The following is a 25,520-nucleotide window of genomic DNA, read 5'->3' as shown; positions in this document are numbered from 1 at the left end:
CTTCTTTGAATATCCTACGATAAGATTACTCAACTTTTCAAGTGAACAATTTTCTCACATAAAAGTAACTTTACTCAATTGTGAATTTGTACATATATAAGTATACTGTATTCGTTAATCAGGTGTTATCTCTTTTATTCAAATGTTTTATCTACTTTTCGATATCCTTTAGAATTTCATTGCTAGCCTGCAGCTTTGCGCATTTCAAAGACGCAACGAGTGTCAACACTATCGAACCTAAGATCTGCGCTGCCTATTAATGTTAATAAATATTCAATTTCTGTATTCGTTAACACTTTAACAAATGCACGAATGTTCGATTTTAATCAAACAATTGAGCGAATATCAAACGAAATTGTATTTATGAACTTTTAAGATAAGGATTGATTAGGTTCTTCGGACTACTATTCTCAGCTTGAGTGTTATAACCGCTTTTCTTTCTTCGGTTGTATTTTGTCGAACTCGGGAATCTTTATGTCGAACTTGGAAATCTGTTTATCGAACTCGGTAAGGATACTTGATAAAATCCAGTTGTAAGGTCACACACTTCTGGAAATAGAAGGTCTGATCCTCAGTGCGAGCGACACTCAAAATACAATTACAAATTACTTGGAACTTCTATCCAGTCATGACTTGCGGAATGGTACTATCCTGTGGATTAAATAAATGGTTCCGTTCGAAATTCTGTGCAGATCCCCGAGTTCGACAAGATACACAAGAGCGAATATTATATTTATTTATTTGCGAACTATTATCCTCATCTTCGCCAGGTGGTTAACCGCGACGGGATATGAATGCTAAGTCACTTAACTGTATTTTCAGTAATTACTGCCTTCCATAGTTGTCGTCGTCTGTCACGTTTTTGCCCAACTAATCCTCTGCTTTGGGTAGGATTGGAACCATTATCTTCAGACAATGCTTACCTGGAATTATAGAGATTCAACGTTTCTATCAACTGCGCCACGAGCCACGAAGGGCGATCAAAGTTGATTTTTTTTGGTCTTATAAATCCAAGCTTTCTTTGTTATATGATCTTTCATTGTCGGGTCCGTATTGAATGGTATATATTATTTAATTATTGGAATTTTTGACGACCGCCAACGGAATAATTGGGCGAAACCTCGTGAAACAACAACTATAAAGATGAGGACAATAGTCCGCAAATAAATAAAGAAAATATACAAATTTTTCATCTCAAAGAATTCCAATAATTAAATAAGAAGGTCGAAGGTTACATCTACCGACACGTTGTAAAAATAGCACTCAAGATAAGAACATTAGTCCAAAGCATCCAAATAGGTACGATCAAATGAAATGATTCCGATATTCCAACAATCCTTATAGCACGGTTTTTCCCAAAACGATACATAAATTTAAGCATGCCGACAGCACAGAACGCTATAAAGAAACTGTTACTATTCATCCAACATTTAAAAAGCAACATGGCAAAAATGACAACGATTTATTGTGTTCCATGCTAATGATAGGTGACAAGTCCGAACAGATTAACAAGTGAAAACAGGACAATCTAACAATTTATTTCAACTGCTTAAAAGTGGGGTGCGCAGAAAACAGTTTATAGCGACAGGCTGTCCTTATAATTTCTAGGTTGTAACGGCGCGTATAATGAAGGTTAATAAGCGGTCTCCGCTGGAAGGCTTCGCCGTTTAGTCTCTTTCTTACTAAAAAGAAAACCATATGGGCATTGCTATTTGTAACACTAAACGCCCACTCGCGATTGCACTCATTTTACACCCACGCGACATGAACCCGCTGTGACAAGGAGAAAACACACAGGAACACTTACTGAAAATTACAACTGCTACCACTACTGCTGCTGCTACTACTACTACTACTACTACTATCGATGCTAGGTGCTTTGATATTACTAGAACTAAATTCACCAAAACCCACTCCAATTTTGAAAGATACCAAACTCTGTCCTCTATTTAATGAATGTATTGCTGTAGTGTTCTAATTGTTAATCGAATGAAACCCCGGTGTTCATCAAAAAATGCTAAATAATAGGTATAGATAGATGATAGAGCATTATTATTGTATAATTTTTTTAACTAATTTGATTGATGTTGGATTTTGAAAAAATCGTAACTGAAACATTTCCGTAGAAAGTGTTCGCCTGAGCTCAAATCTCTGGTTCCTTGTAGTAAGACATTCACAACATGAACTCTTTCTTTTCTTACTGTAGGTGTTTAATGTTAGACGAAAACCATGAGCAAAGCTTCTTTTGTGGAACACATTGTCGCTGGCTTGCTTTTTCCGCAGATTAAAACTTGATTGTCTTCAAAGTCAATAATCACATATACAGAACAATCCTCACAAATTTGGGGACATCTCATTGACCATTATCCTCGACTCGCATCTGGCATTTTTTAAAATATTGCATTTACGTCCCATGTCCATCAACAAAACAATTGCAAACAACAAAAATAAATGTTTACCTGACAGAAACTCAAATTTACAAATGCTTTGTTTTTTAATGTTTTATTTTATTATAATAAAAGTCTTAAAAATATTTATTTTATTTAAAATATGAAGAACAACCGTCTGTTTGTGTATATGCCTTGCGAATACTTAAAAAACTCAACAAACACGTATGATGTTGGTATTTTTCAAATAGGCGTAACTCGGGAAAATAATATCTAAAATTTAAAATAAAGAGTCATTTTTTGGGAGCCAAATGACCGTTTATATCACTTAATGTTATGAAGAAGAAAATACGATTTTAATATTAGCATATATAGGGAAGTAATTCTGATTTTTCACAGTTACTTCCCTTATGCCGACTCGAATTATGCATATGTATGTCCAGAGAGAGGAATGGGTTGGGCAAAGAAGATAGAAGAAAGAGGAGGAAGATAATAACGTGGAAGGAGAAAAGCGAAGGATAAGTCATGGGTCGCTTTCTCCACGAACAATGCAGAGTAGCTTTGCTAGCTATTAGTAATGGTAAACCTCGACATTTTATCCTAAATTCCCGAATATCAGACGTACAGATTAAATAATAATTTCTATCACTGAATTTCTCGCAAAGTTTTACCCTAGAAAAGTTGTGCCTACTCTTGTTACGGATAATCGCTATGAATAAAATAAAGTAGCTTTTATATGACAGAGACGTCATAATTAATGTAGATGAGCTGCTGACACGCCATATTGGCGAATGATGAATAAGAATCCACGTGCACTCGTTTTTTTTTCAGCTATGTACCGCATATTCAGATTCTTATACATATATTTTTTAAGTTCAATATTTATCAAAACAAAAATAATATAAATTACAATTGCCGCTGATAGATATCCGGCGCGAATGCAGACCGTGAGATATTTTTGTAGCTTCTTCTTAATGCAAAATGAATACCACCGTTGAACTTCCTGCACAAAGCATAGCATTACTGCTGTCTAATATAGGATATTATCTTCAACTGCATCTCGAGAAAGACTGACAGACACTGCAAATATTATATAGATTAGCTGCATAAATAAAGATGAAGAACAAAGTAACGGTAAAGGAGAAAGTCTCACTTTTTGAGATAACTTCAGATTCTGTTTATCATAAAAACTGACAACTGAGCCCATATTGTACTCAATGAAGACCGGTATATTTTCAGGCAGTAAATTTGGACGTTCAGCCTTGATCTGCAGAGATTAAGTCAGAAGAGATTTTTTTTTTTTACTTCTGGGTTTTTCTAAATTTTCTATATGAATTTGATGCTGTTTGATAATAGTAAGCACCTTTCAAATTTTCAGCCTGACCTGATGGATTTTATATGAGTTATTGAAATTTCCAAAGTATAACTCGGAGAATACTTCATAGAATATGGAGAATTTAAGCAAAAATATGACTGATTCTCATGCTACCAGACGAAAGTATACTGTGTCAGGACTGATTATGTTTTTTATTCAAAAAAAAAACTATGCTTTAATGAAACAACTTCAAATTTTAGTGCCATAGACGTATAAAAAATATCTTACAATAATGCTTGCTTCGATTTCAACCCTATTATTGTACCATATATAGTTACTCTAAATTAATTTTATATTTACGTTAAAAACGTTATAAATACGTTAAAATAAAAACTAACAAACCTAGTTTTTTTACGTTATTCTAATATACGAAAGCTTACCGCAAAAAATGTCACCCACGTTTTTACCTGTAAGTTTAATGCTTAAATAGTCAATCAGTTACCTCAAATTGATTTATTGCCTTTATGTTTCAACATAAACAATAACTTTTTTAATTTTTAAATTTTAAAATAAATGAAACAATTCCATTCAGCTTTATTTATTCGAGAGAATTTTTTACACTCGGAAATAGAGTTTTAGTTACCAATAACAGATGTGACTTAATTGTTTTAGTAAAAGCTGGAATCGCTCAAACTCTATAAACTATTTTGTGTAGAAAAAATATGTACTTGTAACTGCAATTAATTGTATCTATAGACCTTAACGTTGATTTTGTGTTCGCTCTGACATTGATATTAAAATCCCACGTTTTCTATTTAAAATTATTAAAACGAACTTATTAATATAGTAATGGATATGTGAGCGTCTTCATGAAAGTTTACTAAGTTGTATATAGCTTTTGAAAAACTAGCGTTAATAAATTGTTTTTTATGGTTTCTTCTTAGACTGTGACTATGCTGTATATTGATTCATGCGTCTATTTAATTGGTAAAGAATAAACGCACAAGCGATTGTCATTCACAAGTGGAAAAGGTCAGCGAGAATTTAGTAAGTATACAGGGGGAACCGTGGAGGTCCGACCAGATTCTGTTCAAGGTCGCCTTGAGGCCCTGTAGTGTAGGCTGGTTTATGATCTCGTCAGGTAGCTGGTTCCACGGAGATGCCACTCAAATCGAGAACGCTGTCTGGCGTCGAAGCCTCCAGCACCAACTTACTTTCGGAAGACCCCCCCCATCAGCCTTTTCTTTTATATCGTAAGCTTCTTAAAACGTTACTAGCTTAAGTTCAGAATAAAATCACGATTTTCTTTTAACGGCTGATTTAAAAAAAAATGTTTTGAACGCTACTAACTGAATTTCTTTCAATACAGTTTGCAATTTGGAGACGGAATTGTTTTTGTTGAGATAAGTGATTTCAATCATGCTTTTTATTTTAGATTTAAAATATTAACAACTCCATTTTATTTCAGTATTTAATTTGTGTATTTCTGTTTTATTAAATGCTAGCTTTTTTTTTTTTCCTCGTACATATGTTTATTTATCTACCGAGTTGATAGCAAAAATTACGAATTATACTCATTTTTAGTTCGTGTGAGGGGAATCTATCACCATAATTTCCCTTAAACACGTCCGTTGGACTTTTATTAAGTACAATACTTAATAGTTTTTTTTTTGTTTTTTTTTTAATGGAGAGTAGAAAACGCATTGTGGATGCGTTATCGGCAGCTCCTGTTACTCTCGCTTCTTCTTATTTGTCCCTCAGTCCTCATTTTTTTAAATGAGTGATTTTTCGGACAAAGGGAGAAGAAAAAGCTGTTTTCTAGGTTGGCAGTATTTTTGCGAACAGTTGGCTGAGATGGCGGAAATTTTCTGTTTCTATGTCTATCCTTGTAGCCATGTCACTAGTAAGGGTGCTGGAGGTAAACGTTTTGTCTGGGCTGACGTTATCCGCCTGATAGTCAGGGACCCGAACCTTGGATTAACCACTAAGGAGGCTGTCCTATCAGCAGGTGCAAAGTACTGGGGCTGCTGTATTGCCATTTGGTGAATGGATTCTGGACCATGCAGTAGCTTCTGGTGGGGCCTCTCGATGCCATACTAGTGGGTAATTGTTACGGCTTTACCTTATCATTAGCTACAAATAAAAAAAAAATTCTTCGTTTCTTTTTCTCTCTTAATTTCCCCTCTCTGTCCTGCTCTAAGTAAATCTGTCGACCTAGTCCACAAATTCCAAAATTTCATCATGACAAGTTTCAAGAAAAAATACACGATTAAACCCGGTTCTCCAACTTCCAACGTAGACCCCTACTACCATGTCTCCTTCTCCAACATCAGGGGTCTTCGTTCTAACCTTCCAGAGGTTGAACCCCAATTACAGGAGACTAAACCAGACCTTTTATTTTTAAGTGAAACTGGCATTGGACAGGCTATTTCCCTAGATGAGTTTGCAATTTCAGGATACTCTAACTTAACTTCTAAATCTGACCCCCAAGATCGCCATGGGTATGGAATATGTGCCTATATTAAAGATAGCTTTCCATGTGGGAGGGACATCTCCAGGGAAGATCCTAACTTACCCTATATGTGCTTCCGGGTTGCTTTAGCTCACACTACTGCATTTATATTTACTCTCTATCGCCCCCACAACAGCGGAGTTACTATCTTTCAAAGCATATCTGAGAAAATTGACCAAGTCCTTTCTACTTATCCTTCAGCTAACATTCACGTATGTGGAGACTTCAATGTTCACAACGTCGAATGGTTGACCCACTCAAACAAGACCGATGATGAGGGGAGGTTCTGTCATGATTTCTCCATTGCCTATGACCTCACTCAGATTGTTCAGGAACCTACCCGTGTGCCCGATAATGACGGCCAGTATGCGAGCCTACTAGACCTTTTTCTCACAACTTGCCCTGAACTATGTTCAGTTTCTGTTCTGTCGCCTCTTGGATCTTCCGACCACTCTGTTGTATCAATTAAGATAAAAATGAAATGTAATAAGTCCCCAGACGTACCTCTTCATCGTACAGTATATCGATACACTAAGGCTGACTGGGATAGCTTCCGTACATTTATATCTGATCTACCTCTGCATTCCATGTTTAAAAAGGATGTGTCCTCTATAGTATTAGACCTAACTGAATGGTTAATTGTAGGTATTGACCATTTCATACCCTCTAAAAAGTTTCAGCAAAAACCTAACAGCCAGCCATGGTTCTCTCCAGAATGTGCTGCTGCCATTGCGCACAGAAATCACTTTTTCCACTGCTTCAAACGTAATAGATGTATGGAAACTAAAGCCGTTTTCAGGACTGCCAGCAACCATTGTAAGAAAGTAATAAGGAACGCAAGAGTGCTGTATGCTCAATCTGTTAAGTCCAAAGTAGCTGAGCAGAGGCTTGGTTCCCACCAGTTTTGGCAAATAGCAAACAGAATCCTGAATAGAAGCGTGTGCTCCATCCCAACTATTATCAATGGACCTGAGGTAATCTCGTCAGCATCAGACAAAGCCAAACTCTTTGTCAAGAACTTTGCAGCTAATTCTACCCTTTGCGACCAAGACCGCCAACCTCCAATATTTCCTCCTGTATCAGAAAACACGCTATGTGATATACGTATATCTGTACGTGATGTTGCGAAGCTAATCAAAAACCTTGATTCGAGTAAAGCAACTGGCCCTGATGGTATTCCAATTATAGTACTCAAAAAACTTCAACCTGAATTAGCGCCCATACTTACTAAACTGTTTAAACGTTGTCTTAAGGAGAATAGTTTCCCATCTCCCTGGAAAATCTCATCAGTATGCCCTGTATTTAAGAATTCAGGTGATCGCTCATCCCCCTCTCAGTACAGGCCAATAAGTCTCCTGTGCGTCATGAGTAAGTTGCTAGAATCTGTGTTAAATACAGAAGTAATCAAACATCTCAACAAAAATAACCTTCTTAGTGACACTCAATATGGTTTCCGTTCTGCTAGATCTACAGCAGATGTCCTTACAGTTATATCGCATAGGATTAGCAAATCTCTCGACGGTGGCAATCTTTCTAGGGCAATTGCTCTTGACATATCTAAGGCCTTTGATAGGGTATGGCATAAGGGTTTACTTCATAAGATCGCTAGCTATGGTATAGCTGGAAAAGTCTTCTCAATTATTAAATCATTTCTTTCTGATAGGTTCATAAGAGTAGTAGTTGAGGGGCAAAAATCAGAAGCTCACAGTATTAATGCCGGTGTCCCTCAGGGATCCATCCTGGGCCCAACTCTTTTCCTGATCTACATTAATGATCTTCCAAATCATATCCTTACATCATTTGTAGACATTTATGCTGACGACACTACCATTTATGGTACCACATCTAAGACAGTAAACGACCAAGTTCTCTCCAATTCTCTCTCCTCTGATCTTGAGCACGTAGTACAATGGGGAAAGGAGTGGCTGGTTACTTTTAATGCATCTAAAACCAAGCTTCTCTCTTTACATCATCAACATTCTAATTCACATTTGTCATCAATTGAAATGAATGGCTCTCGTCTTCAGGAGGCCTCAAGTTTTGACAAGCTTCTGGGCTTGACCATTACTCCTGATCTTAAATGGAACACGTATATCAAATCTGTTGCCAAGGCCGCTGGAAAAATGGTGGGATCTTTCTATAGATCCAGTAGATATCTCACTGCTGATGCTATTCTCTACCTATATAAGAGCCAGGTACGTCCAAGGATGGAATACTGTTGCCACATCTGGGCAGGAGCTGCTAGAAAGGACTTGTCCTGCCTTGATAGAGTTCAAAATAGACTTCGTAGTCTCGTAGGAGATGTCCTTTTCTCCTCCTTGCAACCTCTATCTCACAGAAGAGATGTTGCGAGTTTGTCTCTGATGTATCGTTATTTTCATGGAAAGTGTTCAACTGAGCTTCAATCTATGGTCCCCCCTCGCCAAACTTTCACAAGAAACACTCGTCTAGCTGTAAACACTATCAATAATTTCCCCCACTCTTTATCTGTGCCTAAACCTAAACGTAGATTCCATGAACAAAGCTTCTTTCTTAGAACTGCACGCCTTTGGAATTGTCTTCCGTTTTCCTGCTTTCCGGCTGACTACAATATGGTTGTGTTCAAGTAAATAAGTTCTTGATGAGCCGTTCCATATAAGTTATTAAATTTACCAAATTTTCATTACTAATGATTACTATATTGACCAATTTCTACTGTACACTCTTTAACCCTTATCCTTGAGTGGCCACTGGGCCTTGATAATGTGGTGATGCCTTTGTAAAAAAAAAATTTAAAAAAAGCCCTTAAACATCATAGGATAGACCTCTGAAACCAGCCACCATTCTCGTCGCCAGACACTGAACCCGTTTGAGACGCTAGACATCTTTCACGTAATAGGGGAATGTGGCCTGAATACTGTATTCAAGAATTGGGGAGGTGTAGAGGGGAAGGAAGATGAGTCGACCAAAGTAGCGGCGAATAAGGAACAGGACACTCCTGGCCTTGTTAGTAACGGTGATGCAGTGTTTAGAGTAGGAATATGTGGAATGTACAATCACTCTAAGATCCTTATCCTGACTGACGGACCCCAACAGCCAGTCACCTGGTTAGAAGTCGAGGAGGAATGGAGGAGTTAAGGAATGCTGGCCCACTGCCATGTGACTGCACTTGGCGACGTTTAAACTCATATATATAGAGTTCCCAGTATGAACCAGCAAACCTATACATCTGAATATAATTATAAATTAGAACATGTATTATAGAGAAAATGAATCACATTCTCCACCAAACATGTTAGTGCGTGTTATCCGTATGGAATTCCGTTTAAAAGTTGTTAGTACATAAAGATGAAGTGCGGTTTCTTGTAAATATCAGTAGCAGTATAATGACCGTTTTATTATTATTTTAACACGTGTTATGACGATACTGGTTCATGTTAGGTTTGCCCAAGTTTAGTTTTTACTGATAAGCGTGTATAACCAACCTCTAGTCCATCACCTTACAGATGCTAAACTTCTGACCAACAATATGGATTTAGGCAAGCCCGTTCCACAGCAGACATCCTAACTGTAATCTCAAAACGTATCTAGAGGGGGGGTAGAGAGGTAGTTCTAGATATATCTAAGGCTTTTGACAGGGTATGGCATGAGGGTCTTCTAAAAAATCAGATCGTACGGTATCACTGGAAGAATACATAATATAATTAGATCATTCTTAGATAAGAGAAAAATCCATGTTGCCCTTGACGGTCGTACATCTAAACAATATGATATAAATGCGGGAGTGCCTCTGTCATTCCGAATATTCATAAATGACCTCCCTAACAAAATTGTCTGTGAGATGGTTATATATGCTGACGACACCACGCTATATAACTCGACAGGAAAAATAATGAACACATACTTAAATACTGGAATGAGGACAAAAATGGATGGTCACATTCAATGCTGCCAAGACTAAACTTGTTTCTTTCAATAATTACAAGAAACCTTCCCTACCACCAATAGCAATGGCCAATGACTCTTTATCTGAAAGTACATTTTTTAAACTATTCGGCCTAACGTTCACAGGAAACATGAGTTGGAACAACTACATTGAGAGTATTGCCAGAACCGCTGCGAAGAAGGTGGGTTCCCTCTACTGTGCTAAAAAGCTACTAACGCCCGAAAGTATCCTATACCTCTATAAGGCCATCATTCGCCCATGTATGGAGTATTGTTGTAATATTTGGGCTGGTGCATCTGCCACTAGTCTCTCGCTCCTAGACAAGTTTCAAAAGAGAGTCGCCAATCTGATACGTCCTGATCTGTCATCTAAACTTCAGCCTCTGTCCCATCGACGAAATGTTGCATCCCTCTGCCTGTTCTACAAGTACTTTAACGGTAAATTCTCTGACGAACTGCAAGCACTTGTGCCCCCTCGGCGTAAATACCCCCGACAAACCCGACAAGCAGCTAAACCTCACCCCTTCACGGTAGAGATCCCTGGATGTAAGAGAGCTTTCTACTCTAGTAGTTTCTTCCCCAGAACAGCTAGACTTTGGAATTCCCAACTGTACTGACATGCAGAAGTTCAAGTGTAACGTGAACCGACATCTTGCTGCGCAACTCCCTACACAGTACCCTTGATACTTATTTCCTGGATAATAACCCCTACAACAAAGTGGCAATGTGCCTTGTTTGAAGTGAAAATGTAATTAAAAAAAATAGTACAAATCATAGCAGTCGTGCTGCTAAATTAGTGTATATCAAGATGCGGACGACCTCTACAAACAGTTTTATCTTGCACTGTAGAAAAAAATCCACTTTCCAAATGAATCGTGTTTACTGTGTACCACTACAGGTCGAGAACCCGGGGGCAGTTACTTGGTTTATCGTGGGAACGTTTCTGGAACTGTTGTTACGTTCTTGGTACGGCAATAAGCTCCCCGGGAGAATAAACGGTAAGCTCATCGACAAGGATGAGTCACTAGGTTTGATATGGCGTCGGCTACATCTGCTACTAGTCTTGTCTTCCTCTTTTTTTTTTTTGTCGGCATTCTATTGGCATTGTTGATAGCGGGGTTGGTTGGGCTGGGATTGAACGCTTGTATCAAATAAGCGACAAGTTATTTTTTCTTGAAATAAAATCATTTTATTTCAACAATTAACAGGGCATTTTAACCCCGGTGATTGTCGACCTACGTCCGTCGTTGATGCGATCGAACCCAAAACCTTTATCTTCGACGCAGTGAAAACTCCTCGATACAATTCTTCTCTCTTTGCAAAAGCGAAAAAGAGAGTATTAAGCAAAGAAAGAAGAACGAAATAACTGTATAGAAAGAAAGAGAAACATGCATACATTAAGAAAACAAAGGAACTAAAATATTGTCAGTTTTTAAAAACCTTAGAGAACAAGTTTAACCTGTCAACACTTGTATGATGCTCTGGTAGCTTTGACTCAGTTGAGTTGACTCAGTTGAGTTTTATAAACAACATATCTGATTGACGACAATCACCGAAGCCTTCATGTTCTTTTTTCAATAACGCATTCTTCTTCGTCTTCCCTGTGAGCATAAAATCAGGCACAAGGTTAATTAATGCGCAGAGCCCCAGCTTCCCAGAAGAGAGCTTCTCATTGTGATTCAACTGTAAAATTGCTCTATGCATAACAGTTCCCGAGTGTTATTTTAGTTTTTATTCTGAACTAGAAACCTTACCGAAACGTTAGAGTATAGTCAACCTCAATATTTCATTGCAGGAGCGAAAATAGATTTATGAAATACTAATGTAAATTAAAAGTCTAAATTTAAACATTTCAGAACATGACAGAAGGCTTGACAGTACATCGTCATAAAATATCGCGGTGATAAAATGCAAATTTATATCAGGGGATAAAAAAATGTACGTTGAGCTAGAGTTCTAAACTAATGATAACATTCTGGTGGTTTGAGATACTGCTGAACGTTTTATACTTTGTAAAAAAGTTCTATGAAAAGTTTACTTGCTACTGCAAAAGTTTATTTGCTATTGCGAGACGAGATAGCTCTTGGCACATTCAAAAAAGATATTTTTGTAATTTAACTTGCGGAACGAAACTGTGAAAGAAAATTTGTCACTTCCTAGTGTTGACGTTTCCTTATCTTTTAGGTAACGTCTTGATGTTTCTTTCAAGTTTTAAGTTCCTTGGTATAAAGCCAACATTATTTGCCAAACAAATTTTAGAAAGTCCTCAGTCGTCACAGAAATGGCACCACAAGTCTGGTAAGTGATTTATTCTAACAAGCTATTTTCTAAAGCCCCTTACATTGAACTTCTGTTATATATATATATATATATATATATATATATATATATATATATATATATATATATAGTGTGTGTGTGTGTGTGTGTGTGTGTGTGTGTGTGTGATGATTGTATTACTATGATTTTTATATGTATGTATATAATCGACTATCAACTTGGTGGGTGCAGGTTCGAACTCTAGTTCGGGACGGTACTAGTCTAACCGCACAGAACAGCTCTGATACAATGAAACAGTCTGTCTGTGGATGACATATATATTTATATATATATATATATATATATATATATATATATATCACGTATGTTTCTTAAATGTATAAGAATACCATGAATATGCTTCATTTTTTATATTTAATTAGCAAGAAGTAAGAATTCTATTTTCAAAGAGAAGAATGTCGACCTTTATTTCTAAAAAAAGAAATATATAAGATTGCGAAGCAATTTCAACGTGGAAGATTGGTTATGAGGTAAAACTTTTGGGCGAATTACGAAGGGAAATAATCAGCAATATGTATGTTGCCGTTATAACAATGAAAACTTAATTGTCTCTCGAATAGACATCAGTAGCACATGAAACTGATAGCATCTAAAATAATATATTCAACTATAAGTGACACAGAAACAGCTGTAACATCAGCCATAGCTTTTCTGTATCTCATTATATGTCGCAAACACTCGCGTTTTCGACCCGTCCCCCAGATCGAAAGGATCAGCAATCCTTACTTCTGGATCTATTTCTGACCAAACGTTCCGAAGATAGTGTAACAAATGCCCACATCCCACTTGGGAATGTTGATCACGCTGTGATACTGGTAGACATCACCCTAAACTCTCGACCTAAAGTTGAAGAGCCATTACTCAAAACGGCAAGGTACTTCATGAAGGTAGACTGGAAACCTATCCGGGATCACATAAGAGACGCTCCATCGACTAGTATCTTTTCTCTTCCTAGTGAATAATATTAAAATGGGGCTACTGATTGGTTCAAAGCAACCATTGGAGCACATGTTCCAAGACGGAAGTTCTGTAGCAAACCCTACTCTTTCTAATGGTTCACTTCTACTTATGCAGTTATCATTGCTTAAAAGTAGAATGCATTCCGCAGACATATCCGACATAAGTCCATTACACATAGATAAAGGTATATAGAAACTAGAAATAGTTATAAGAGTGAAATAGCTGCAGCTAAGAGAAGGCATGTCGAATCCACTAGAAAACGCATTGAGTTGCAGAAAATAAGAACACGTGATAACTGGAATATTCATAACTGTGTGGTAAATAATGGACAATCTACAATTTCAGCACTATCCACAGCCTTGGGGTTGTTTGCACCGCAACTATTCAGAAAAACCTGCTTTCCCGGCGGTTTGCCTCCAATTCTACTCTAGACTCAACAAACCACTCCCTTCCAAATTTCGCTTTGCGGACAGGTGCCACACTTGATGATCTGATAATCACTCCTAAAAAAAACTAGACATCTTTACAGCGTGTGCACCTTATCTCATCCTCGTTATACTATTAAAAAATGCTGCGCTGAGGTTGTCCCGGTTCTCTCTAACCTCGTCAACAAATTCATTATTGAATCTTGATTTCCTGACTGCTGGAAAATTGCTTCTGTTGAACCAATTTTCATGAAGTCAGCCGAAAGAGATCATCCACTCTATAATTTCCTATTAGTCTCCTCTCTCTCTCTCTCTTCTTCCTAATCTTTGAGTTCTTAATCAATCAAGCACTAGTCCACCACTTCATAGATAATAAACTTCTTTCCGATCGACAATATAATTTTATACAAGCCCGATCTATTGCAGATATTTTATATTTCACTAGAAATATCTAAGGCATTTTTTAGAGTTTGACACTACAGCTTACTCATTACTGGCTGGACAAATACTTAATATAATCAAACCTTTCTTGGATAAGAGAAAAGTCCAGGTTGTCCTAGATGTTTGTACATCAAAACATGATATAAATGCAGGTGTTCCACAACGGTCTATCCTTGAACCTTTATTATTTTTTATATTCATAAATAACCTCCCTAACAAAATTGTATTTGAGATAAGTATATTTGCTGATAGCACTACACTCTATAACAGACTCGAGCGGAAAAGGAATGTTCACATATCTAAGACAATAGCTGAAACTTCCAGTATGTAACGAAATGAGACATAAATGTATGGTAACGTTCAATGATGCCAACTCTAGGCTTCTTTATTTTAATAACTACAAGAAACCCTATCAACCACAGATTACCATGGTTTATGATACACTACCTACAAAAATTACTTCGCTCAAAGTCATCGGCTTAACATTCACAAGCAACATGAATTTGGAACAATTACATTGAGGTCATTACCAAGGCTGTTGTGAAAAAGGTGGGTTCTCTCTACCGTGCCAAAAAATTACTAACACCTGAAAGTATCCTGTACATCTACAAGGCCACTCTTTACTCACATATGGAGTATTTTTGTCAGATCTGGGCGGGTACATCTGCCACTTGTCTCTCACTCTTAGGGCTAAAAAAGAGAATCACCAACCTAATAGTTCCCACGCTAGCAACTAAACTCCAATTATCGACGAAATTTAGCATCCCTTTGCTTGTTTTACAAGTATTTTAATGAAATGTGATCTGAGGAATTCAAAACACTTGTATTCCTCTCGACGACACAGCAAAATCCCACTCTTACAATGTAGAGATACCGTGATGCCAGAAAATCTACTATTCAAATAGTTTCTTCGGTCAAACTGCGAAACTCTCGGGTCCTTGCTTCACTAACCGTACTGACATGCACAAGTTCAAGCATAATGTAAATAGATATCTTGCTGCTTAACTCCTTATATAATATCCCTGCAAATTTGGTCACAAATAGTTACTCCTAACGTTTAAGTCGCACTGCACCTTGTTTAGGGTGAATTAACAATTAAAAAATGTAAAAAAAAAAAAAATAAACACAATGACTTACAAAATAAGTTCATGAAAATAAAAACATTTAATAAGTATAACATTACAGTTTGCGAGACTTTTTTATGTGATAAAGATGGATGTTTTGTTTGTCATAAGAATATCGTTAATGCAAGTTTATATGCGGGGAGAGTTTTCAGTGCCTTTGAGTGTAACACGTACATAAAACGATTCTATGTCGAACAATCTATACGAAGAAAAAATAGAACCCAAAAGGTGTAGTTATAAATTGTTACCCGATGGACTTGAAAAATGCACTTAAGTAGTGAAAAGGCCGTGTGTCTGATCACTGCACTGCAACATAAATCACTACGTGACAATATGTATGATCCCGTGATATCTATAAATAATTCTACCGTGTTTTTTTTGTTTTTTGTTTTTTTTTTACACGTGAATTCGTTGGATTTATTTATTTTTAAATGGAGATTTTTAAAGGTGCCTACTAAAGGTATGAAATGTCTTTTGAAAGATAACAGATTAAGATTAGAACAAACGTAGCGCTGTATCGAACTGTTTTGAACTATACAAAGTACATTTCATAATAATAGTGTTTATTTTTCTTGACTTTTTATTTAAAAAAAGTCAAGAAAAATTCTAGTAAAATAAATAATTTATTATTCTTGGAATATCAAGATCGATTCACATCTTTTTCTGCATATTTTATTTCTTTCCTTTATTCTATTTTCACCCAAAACAAGACACAGTGCCACTTTGATATAGGGAGCTATTATTGAGAACATAAGTTGCAGGGATACTATGTAGGGAGTTGAGCAGCAAGATGTCTGTTCACATTATACTAGAACTTCTGCATGTCAGTATAATTGGGAAAGCAGAATCCCAGAAGAGAGTTCGAACGTCTAGCAATTTTGAGGAAGAAACTATTGGAGTAGAAAGCTTTCTTACAACTAGGCACCTCTATTTGTAGGGGTGGGATTTTGCTGCTTGTCGGGTTTGTCGGGGGTATTTACGTCGAGAGGTACAAGTGCTTGTAGTTCGTCGGAGCATTCACAATTAAAATAAGAATATCATTTTCCGTTTTTATTTGCTTGTAGTGTTTGAAGAATGTATGTATTGCTAAAATTGGCTTTCTTTTGAATTTGATGAGAAATGGATCCTTTTTTTACTTGCAAGACTATAGAATATGATGTCATTGCCATATCACTAAAAATATCACTATCGACACCATCACATCGGATTGTGAACTTCAGTTGTGTTAATGAATATGGCTACAGGATGTGTATTATTGATGATAAGAGGTCTGATTTTTTCGGATAAAAGCTACGTTTACTATTATATTTGTTATGTTCTTGGTTGTCAGTTTTATATTTTACTTGTGATCCACGATTAATTATTTACAAATTAATTGGTTTATCAAACATCTTTACATCATTCATGCGAAATAATCATACGATTAAATAAGAACTCTCAACACGCCCACAATTGTGAAAATTCCATATGTGTGGGATTTGCTTGGATGTGAAACAAAACTTTTTTTTTATCAATTTACTATAACTTCTGTGTGGCACACGAATAGAAACCACAGAACAAAGGAATATTATGCACAAATTTAAATTACAAACTGATGTATATCAACCAATTTGCAAACGCCATCTATAGCATTCATTGAACCTGGTAGAAATTCAAAATGATGAAAAAATAAGATATCACTATTGACACCCATCACATCAGATTGTGAACCTAAGTTGTGTTAATGAATATGACTACAGGATGTGTATTATTGGTGATAAGAGGTCTGATCAAACAAATCAAATTCTCAAATCAGTTTGTTTTGGGAGGTGACTGAGTGAATTTAATGACAAGGCTTAATTACTCGTCCAACTTAGAAACTTTAACCAGTACAAGTGATCAACCCCAGAATACTTCGAAACCCTTCGAAAACATTACTATAGTAAGATATGTGTAGAAATAGATTACATAATTGAAGTTATGAACATAGAAACGAATTAATTTTGTGGAGTTAAGCTCCTTTTAAAGAGTCTTTAATGATCGTAAGACCCCTTTTTTTTACACGGTGGTCACCACTTATCAAGGCCCGGAAGCCACTCAGGGATAAGGGTTATTGCAAGTACAGTACGTTAGTGTGGAGATTTAATGAAGTGTTTACTTAAGGGGGCGGTTCATTAGGAATTTGTTTACGTTGGACTTGAAGACATCCAGGTTGTAGTCAGGTGGGAAGCAGGCAGACGGAACAGAGTTCCACATGCGTGCAGTTCTAAGAAAGAAGCTTTGTTCATGGAATCTACGTTTTGATTTAGGCACAGATAAAGAGTGGGGGAAATTTTTCACAGTGGATTCAGCTAGACGGGTGTTTTTCGTGAAAGATTGGCGAGGGGGGACCAGAGATTGGAGTTCAGACGAGCATCTGCCATGGAAATAACGATAAAACAAAGATAGGCTTGCAACGTCTCTTCTGTGGGAGAGAGGTTGCAGGATAGAGAAAAGGGCATCCCCCACTAAGCCACGAAGTCTATTTTGTACTCTGTCAAGGCAGGATAGGCTCTTTTTAGCAGCTCTTGCCCAGATATGGCAGCAGTATTCCATCCTCCCTATATTTTTAATAGATAATGTACTTTTTCGGATAGCTTTCAGAAATCGATAGGTCATTTCCTGTGACCAACACTTGATCTACTTTTGACATACATAGATGTCCGAGTGTTTTCTTTTGTTTACTGCTTTTTCACTCCAAACAAGGAACAGTACTATATATTGTCGTAAGAAAGTACTATTTGGGACAGGATTTACATATTTACAGAATACTATGTAGGGAGTTGAGTAGCGAGATGTCTGTTCACATTACACTTTAACTTCTACATGTTACTACGGTCAGGGAAGCAAAGACGCGGAAGAAAATTCCAAAATCAAGCAATTTGAAGAAAGAAACTATTTTAGTAGCAGGCTTTTTTTTACAAAGGGATCACAAGGCTCGGGGGGCACTCAAGGATGAGATTCTATGTAAGTTTCGTATCTGGACTTCGTTTTGTTTATTTACAAAAATATCGGCTAACCTATTTATGTGATTTAAGAAAAGTTATTGTTTAAAACTTATTCAATAAAGAAAGAAAGTTTAACATTATTTTATACTTAGTTTATTCTCATTCCTCGTTTACAATTAAGGATTTAAATCTATTTTTTATTTATTTTTTATTTTTATTTTCTTTCGTTCTTTCCTATTAAGATTTAAGATTATCAGATATTTTGCAAGTAGAAATAAAGATAACTCTATACGCTTGAAATTTTAAAGTGTTAGTTGAAATTATAAGTTACCAAAATCCTAATATGCATTCATAACGATGAAAGAGAAGTAACTCAAGCAAATCCAATTAAATTAGGCAAATGTATTCAAAATATGTTTGTAATGCATATCTTAACCATGATACTAATTTTATTACCAAAGATTTAACGTACGTTTACCTTCCTATCATAATTTTCTGAGATTACGCGTGGCTTTAATACAAAATACCAATTTAGGAATTAAGTTCTTAAATACTTATCTAATAATAATAATAATAATAGTAGTAGTAGTAGTAGTAATAATAATAATAATAATAATAATAATAATATCATCATCATCCCATGAATAAGTATTCTAATAATAAATCTAATCTTTATCTCCATGTACGTTTTACTCCAATGAAAGCGGGGGTTCACCTTGTTTATTTGGGGGGGGAGTAATCGTTTAGAACAAGAGTATTATTTAAAAAGATACGACTTTTCAAGTTTTACTGATCTGAAAACAGTATCAATTAATCCCCATTCTTTAATTACTACTATTTTTTTGTTGAATTCATATTGCTAATTTTTGTTAAGCTATTTTATTGATCAAGAAACGGTATCAACTATTTCACCATCAATATGACTAAAATTGTGTTCCCAATTTTGAAACGATATTTCTAATCTTTGTTAATCCTTATTATAGGTTTAAATTTATTATCTAATAATCCATCGTCTTTATTTCTAAAAACGTGTTCTAGTGTAGAATATTAGATTCCAGATTTGCTTGCTAGATTGGAATCATTCATCACACCTAATATACATCATTCTTAGCTATTTAACTCTATATTGTATTTTTAAAAATAATTGAAAAATTTTTTATCTATATCATTAATTGCTAGATGAAAGATAATGTTTTTAAATTGCAACAAAATGTACATTACCTAAAATGAATCCAAGGTAATTTTTTAGTTCAATTTAAATTAATTTTAACCTTACTTTGTAAAATTTATAAAAGTGCACTTTGAAGACAAATACATTTCACATTGAATCTTGTACCTTTATTTTTAAATACATTTTGTTTAACAATTTTCATGCCTTAGATGAAATGCTTTTCTAACTTGCATCTTATGTTTTTAAGATTATATTTTAAAACTCTCCTTCTCTTTATTTCAGTTTGTATTTCTCCTCACACCACAACTCATTTTTGCAAACTCCTCTTTGTATTATGACAGGTCTGAATATTAGCTCTGTTTCAGTTTGTATTTCTCCTCACACCACAACTAATTTTTGCAACTCCCTTTTTGTAATACAGGTCTGAATAATGAGAAAATCTGAGTTTTTTTAATAAAAACTTTAAAATAACTTTTTAGATTAAATTTTTTTTAACTTTCAGAATAGAAAATCTTTAAAATTTAATAAGGAACATATTTCATATAGGTTTCATTAACAAATATTCAGTATATAACGAGAAAAATAGAGATGAAAATTTCAAAAGGACTGTATAACTAGTTACGGTCAATAGTGTCCTCGCCAGCGAAAGTCGTTGTTATTGTTATTCTATTATTATTATTATTATTTAAAACATTTTGTGTCCTGCTCTTTCGCGCGAGGACTAATTAGTATGCAACCACGAACATAAGCACATACATGAAGTTTTCCACTTCGACATCAATTTCTAAAGTTTGCAACCAGAACCCAAAATCACTTCGATATTTTCATCAATCAATCGTTGCACTAAGTAAAACTGTATTCATTTCCGTTTTTAAATAACTTCAACTGTTTCTCATCTATTTCTATGCACGTGTTCCCTTCAGTAATGAAAAAGATTTTAATGTTGGAAATTTAAAAGACAGCATCCACTCGTGAATACGGAGAGTATGTATGTCTGTGTTTCTTTCTTTGTTTATTTTTGCTTTTCTATAAGAAAATCACCATTTATCAAGGCCCGAAATCTTCTCAAGGATAAGGGTCTATTTATAGAAGGTGATAGTGTAGTAATCATTAATGGTGTAGATTGAGTAGAATTTGATTATTTAAGGGGACGGTTCAATAAGAACTTGTTTACATTGGACTTGAAGACAACCTTATCGTAATCGACTGAGAAACAGGCCAGTGGAACTGTGTTACACAAGCGGGCAGTTCTATAAAAGAAGCTTTGTTCATGGAAGTTGCGTTTAGATTTAGGCACAGAGAGAGTGGGGAATTATTGATAGTGGTCGTAGCTAGTCGAGTGTTTTTGTGAAAGTTTGGCAAGGAGGGACTATAGATTAAAACTCGGACGAGCACTTACCATGAGAATAACAATAGAGTAGAGACAGGCTCGCAACGTCTCTTCTGCGGGAAAGAGGTTGCAGAGAAGAGAAAAGGGCATGTTTACTAGGTGTCGAAGCCGGTTTTCGACTCTATCAAAACTGGATTGGCTGCGGCGAGCAGTTCTTACCCACAAGTATCAACAGTATTCGCTTCGTTTCTAAGTACCAAGCTTTAATCAAGTATAATTATAACTAATCATATATTTATGAATTTATGAATATCTATCAGAACTCGTTCATCTCTATTGCGATCTATCGATCATTCAGTGTGTATTTTGGCGATGTGAAAGTCGTTATTTCCGAGGCACCTGTGATCGGTGTTTAATATCAGATAAATACGAGAGTTTCGAGTGTTCGTTTCCGATGCTTGCAGGTTCGTACAACTTCAAAGTTCTAACGGTCACATACTTTTTCCTCTTGCACTTCCGGTCATCTAACAAGACGTCGTAGTAAGACAATGTTTGATCATTTACATAAAATGAATATGTGTGCATATTTATATACTTATATTGAATATCCATCATAAGACGAGTAAACTTTATTATTTTGATTTGAATCTTCGTAAGGAAGCCTAAAAGTGGTGCAAAACGTATGTTTCAAATATATACTAGACTACCTGTGACCCGTTGGGTCAGTATATGTTATAGTTAGCTATGTAATAGTAAGTATACAGAATTGATGTATAAAAGTGCAAGTGACTATACAGGATTAATGTATAAACATGCAAAAATTGAATGCACACGCCCGAAAACAAACGTTGCGACCAGTGAAAACAATACGGAATACATTGGATAACAAAGGTATAAACAGCATTGCCTTTAAATTAAATGAAAAATCTATCATAAAAGAGGGGTGTAATCCGTTAAAAAAAATTGAAAATAAGACGAAAAAAAAATACAAGGAGAGAGTATGCATTGGACAGGTCCGTCCTTGTGTGTGTGTGGGGGGGTGTTTACAGCCTTAAAAATGCTAGAGAATAATAATTAACTGATTAAGTAATATTTAACGGTGAAACCTTTTCAAAGCAAATCCTTAAAACAAAAATGAAAAGTTCCCCCACACACAAGCATTTTGAAGTGTTTCTACGTATTTTTAAAATGTTTGGAACTTATCACCCCACCACCAACTCCTGCCACCAAACTTGAAAAATCGCTACGTCGCCAAAAATTGGAGTCTCATTTTACGTTAAATGTATATAGGAAAGTGCTCTCCCACACTAAAACGTTAAATTTTTATTATTTAACAACATCCTTCTTATATATAATCTTTAAAGACCGTTGAAACGTATTAGCAAAAAAAAAAAAATAGATTTGGATTTTTTTAAGGAGGTAAACTACGCTGTGTTGAGTCATAAAAAAATAGTTGTTTTTTTTTAATTTGTAAATTGATTACAACCTGAAGACAATTACAACCTGAAGACAATTACAACCTGAAGACAATTACAACCTTCAATGGAAATATAAATAAAATAATCTTAAATAATTTTGGACACGAAAAACGTAGTTTTTTTTAAATGAATTCCTAGTTTTAATCACGCACAACTTGGATTTAGAAAATATTTTTTTTTTAAATGTAGGTGCACTTCTATAATCGATACTCCCGTTACAATTTTTTCCTTTTCGTTTTTTTTTAAACTATTTCTGCGTATCATTTGACACTAAGCTACTTGATTATAAAAAAAAAATTGAAAAAATAAACAATATTTAAAGATTTTGAAGGGATTCACTTTCACATACAATGTTCTAGTAGATCGATCCCCTATTCTCAGAACCGATTTACAGCCACGATTTGGCATTAGTTCTTTCATACCCCTCCCCCTCCATCATTATTATTTTGTTTTCTTTATTTTTGCGACTTTTCACTTTGAGAAAAGTTCGGTCTGCTTTCCCCGCTGTCATTATTTTTTTATTTAGTCTACCCGTTGATGATGACAAATATTCAAAATTAAAAGTACTTTTAAGATTATATTGTCTTTTATTGTATTGAGAAAATATTTTTGTAAGTGATGAGTGAAAAAATACAACTCAGGAAGCCTTCAAAGCACTACTGCAAGCACTAATTAAAATGGAGGAGGCACTACTAAAACAAAGTTTCTACCCCCCTTCCTTGCATAGAAGATATGTTTAAGTAAAGCCTGAAAAAAATCAGAGCGCAACTAAAAGCAGTAATTATGGTTATAAATATGATTATAGTTATATATTGTATATTTATATTTAAATCAAATTTTTTTTAACTCAACAGGGTTGAATTACATTTATTTGTAAAGAAAACACGTTAAAATAAGTTCAAACAAAATAAAAGTGGAGACTTTATGTATGTTTTGAATTTTAATATCGGACTAAAGACAGCGCGGCCATGAAATAGGATAGCAGACGATAGCAGACGATGTTTGAGACCAGAATTCATAAACCGGATAAACGATTTAAACACTTAACAATCAAAGCGATTTGAGTTTTATAATTATATAATAGATAGATAGATAGATAGATAGATAGATAGATAGATAGAAAGATTGTATATTTATATTTAAATCAGTTTTTTTTTTTTTAGCTCAACGGGGTTAAATTACATTTATATTTAAGAAAAACACGTTTAAATCAGTTAAAACAAAAATATTGTCGACGTGTGTGTGTTTGATTAGCAGTAGTGGCTTTTAATATCAGATTTAAAACAGGGCGGCCATGATATAGGAGAGTAGGCAAATTTTTGGAACTCGGAAGTCACAAACCGGACGGATGATTTAAATGCACAAACATGCAAGAAAGCAAGCTGATCTGAGTTGTATAATTATATAGATATGTATGTACTTAAAAATTACAATTCTCCAATTGAAAAGTTCAGCGAAGAGAGCATTTATAAATATTTCTTTGTATTCTTGATTTTTCATTTTCATTTTTCTTATTTATTTCTAACAGATGACGAGTAATAATGGTATTATATTGAATATTAAATTATTAATATCATACGAATAAAGTTATATATATATATATATATATATATATATATATATATATATATATATATATATATATATATATATATATATATATATTGATTGCAGAAATTTCCCTCTGGAGCCAAGTACCGTAGGTTTCTAACAACAGATGTCACATACAAATTCATTCTGTCTAGACAATTAGCAACTATATTATGTAACTTTAGAACGCTATTTTAGACACATTTAGCTCTTATAATAAAATCCTACATTACCTCCTAGGAACAACCTCATCACAATTGCAAATTGAAGAAGTAGTTCCATATTTTCCCCTCTAATAACAAGTACTCTTACCGCTTCCATTCATCACCAGGAGGTATTCTGCACTTGGGACAGATATGGGGGGTTTCATCCTTCATTACTCGGTCATAAACTCATTGCTATCATAATCTTTCCCTGTTCCGTTACAAAAAATAATGAGGTCTCCACAGAATAATTCTGCTTCTTTTGATTGGATGATCTCTGGTTATTCATATATTCCAGAATAACGGTATTAGCTTCTAAACGAACGCTAATGTACCATTCAAACATGGTGTTGTAACAATAGTTACTTTTGCCATGAGTAAATTGTTCGCCCGCTTTATTTGTACGTTTATTTCAGTAGTTAATTATACTTTTTTTTACAAAAAAGTTTTTTATAGGTAAATCGTTTGTACATACTTTATTTAAACCTGTGCGATCTACTGGATTCTCTCACTGTATATATTCTTCCCAACTCTTTCTCTCTCTCTCTCTCTCTCTCTCTCTCTCTCTCTCTCTCTCTCTCTCTCTCTCTCTCGCTTCGGAGACAAATATTTCCTCTCTCTTTCTCACCTAACAATTTAGCTTTACACACGTATTGAATATGATTGAAGTAAATACTAAAAATCGATACATCAAATATTATATCTTATAAAATTTTATGTGCATACATGGAATGTATTACTAGCTATTTTTGCCTCAATCGTTAAATTCCTTGGTTTTTATTCAGATGGAATGTTCTCATTGAACTTATCAATACGCCTAAGTTCATAGGAATTGGTTATGCTACTCACTAGATCGGCATGTCGTTTGTAGGTGTCCTGGAAAATTCCAACAGCGCTGTATTTTTCACCCTTTATAAGCACGGCCTTTCCTCAATCGAGACATTGTAGGCATATAAGAGTCTAGAAAGAGTGAGATAAAAGCGAAGAAACTTGACTGTCCAGTTATAAGTAAGCGAACGTAGTCAGCCGTTACACTGACATCCCCCCTTCCCACACACCATCTACATTCATGTTTTATTCGTATTACATTCTCATTAAATATCACAACCGCTCCAGTCAGTACAGTCACCAGGCTTGGCAAACAAACACTGATAATAATTGTCTTTCTTCTATCATGGCAATGTGTGCCTCGCTTGGTAACTTTCCATGTCACACTGTATGCATTCAAACCTGCTTGGCTGTTTGACAGCTTGGCAATAAACAATGTCTACTAGTTGACTGAACCTCCGTGCAAGAGGACAAATATAATAATCGTTTTTTTATATAAGGCTGTCGGTTTTTATAGTTTTCAAAC

The 25,520-nt window shown here is 35.2% G+C and overlaps 1 protein-coding gene across 1 annotated transcript in view; it reads right to left on the bottom strand.

The window, feature by feature from the left end:
* LOC145245251 (uncharacterized) overlaps positions 1 to 25,190 on the bottom strand; it is a 260,099-nt gene extending 234,909 nt beyond the window's left edge. Inside the window, exon 1 of the mRNA XM_080107156.1 lies at positions 25,016 to 25,190. The gene's annotated coding sequence lies outside the window, so the exon portion shown is untranslated. The remainder of the gene's footprint in view (positions 1 to 25,015) is intronic.
* Positions 25,191 to 25,520: the final 330 nt, after the last annotated feature.

Source organism: Euprymna scolopes, chromosome 1 (genome assembly GCF_053919585.1).
Source record: "Euprymna scolopes isolate OS-2025 chromosome 1, ASM5391958v1, whole genome shotgun sequence".
NCBI classification, from domain to species: domain Eukaryota; kingdom Metazoa; phylum Mollusca; class Cephalopoda; order Sepiida; family Sepiolidae; genus Euprymna; species Euprymna scolopes.
Note: the sequence above shows the minus strand (reverse complement) of the source record. Positions and strands in the feature narration are given on the sequence as shown.